The sequence below is a fragment of the Dunckerocampus dactyliophorus genome, chromosome 9 (assembly GCF_027744805.1).
Source record: "Dunckerocampus dactyliophorus isolate RoL2022-P2 chromosome 9, RoL_Ddac_1.1, whole genome shotgun sequence".
Classification (NCBI taxonomy): Eukaryota; Metazoa; Chordata; class Actinopteri; order Syngnathiformes; family Syngnathidae; genus Dunckerocampus; species Dunckerocampus dactyliophorus.
Genome location: NC_072827.1, coordinates 27,914,534 through 27,916,320, shown reverse-complemented (window position 1 = coordinate 27,916,320; position 1,787 = coordinate 27,914,534).

Sequence of the window (1,787 nt, the reverse complement as noted above, 5' to 3'; positions counted from 1 at the left end):
GACGGCCGCCGCTGTAAACAGCGTGCTACCGAGCTAACTAGATAGCCTCCAATTTGTTTATTCTAAACTTAAGAAAGCGTTTTAAATGGAGTGAGGATAAAGGACAAAGTAAAAAGCCAAATACTTACCAGGAGAACTTTTTGTCACTATGTCATGTCGGACATGCCATGGCTGACCCCATGCAGTGTGAAAGCTAATGTAACATTACTAATGCTACTAGTACTTGTTTTTCGTTATTCTTGGACTAAAAATAGGCCGTAGTCAACCATGAAACAGCGGCCATTTATTGCATATGCATTTTCGAAAAACATGAAAGAGTGAGGGAGCGATGTTCGAACCGCGATGTAGCGACGGACGACTGCATTCAATTAATGTGATTAATTTTGATTGATCAATTAGCCTCCAATTAATGATATTGCACATCTTACACTGCATTTGTGCAAAAAAGTCCACAAAAACTTAAGTGATCCAAAAAATTGTCAGTATTCTCCCAATTTAAATTCACCCTACAGGATTTTGTGATGTTACAATTGCACCAATTCACGCAAATTCAACCAAACCTGTGCAATCCCTGCACATTTTCACCCATCGAATTTGTCCCTGAGTGGCACTCAAACACACACGTCAACTGAGTGACACAGCAAATGTGTCCATCCCCCACCCCCATCTTCACTTCCTTGTTTAAATCGACAGATATGTGGACATGTGAGGATGAATCAATGCTAAATATTGCAATCAACTCATTACTCGCAGTGAAGGCGGGGGTGAACCACGTGCAATGTGTTGGAACATAAACAAAAGTTTACGATGGAGAAGCACTTTTCAAGCGTAACACATACGGAGAATGCCTGCAACTTGCGGATGACAGCGCAGACAGCGAACAATAAGGGAGCCATTGGTGGGGTTTTGTGTCATGTTCTGCATGACATGTTGGATTTCGTTTTGGTACATTTTTAGTCACCATTTTTGTTCTTTTTTTTTTTGCTTTTTCTTTCCATCACGTTACTGACAATGTGATAACGAGCCCCCAGGACAAACACCAGCATAGAAAAGTCATTTACGTTTATCCAAGACCACTTCCCACCCTAGATGAGGTCTTACTTGGCCCTCACGTTGATCTTTTAAAGGCAGCATCCTGGGTTGTTTAGGCTGGAGCGTTCCTACGCGGATGCGTTCAGAGTGACTCTAGAAGAGAAGAGCAGCTTGGTTTGTGACTGGCTTGCGTCAGGCATGTGTGTTCCGCCTGTTAGCTTAGTAGACAGTTAATTGCCATGGTGGGTGGTTAGAGCGCTAGGAGCCTGATCTTAGGAATATGTCATATTTGTTAATCGGACATGCAGATGCAAATAAAGTGTGACAGACTGTGACCAACACCGCAGGAACATAAATACCATTAACTTGAGAAATGTTCTTGGCTCAGGAAGAACGCCGCATAAAGGCTGGAGTGACAGCCTCCTGTTTATCTGTTTATTTTATTTTGTTTAGCTATTTCCGTTCATGGGCCCATGTGACAAAAGAGGTGTGATAAAAATAAAAAAATGGAATACTAGGGTGCCAGATTGTGCCTTTTTGTGTGCATTACAGCCCCGTGCTAGGTGGGAATTGTGGGCCTGATTGCATTAGCGGCAAAGAATTCAAGGTAAGTGAAATGTTCGCCGCCAATGAATGGAGGCGACAGTCAGGCTTGTGCGACCTAATTCATATTCCTGGAAGGGTTTTTAATTTGCAAAACACACCAGCTATCTGACAGGAGGGTGCAGCCTCTTTAGAAAAAAAGAAAGAAAAAA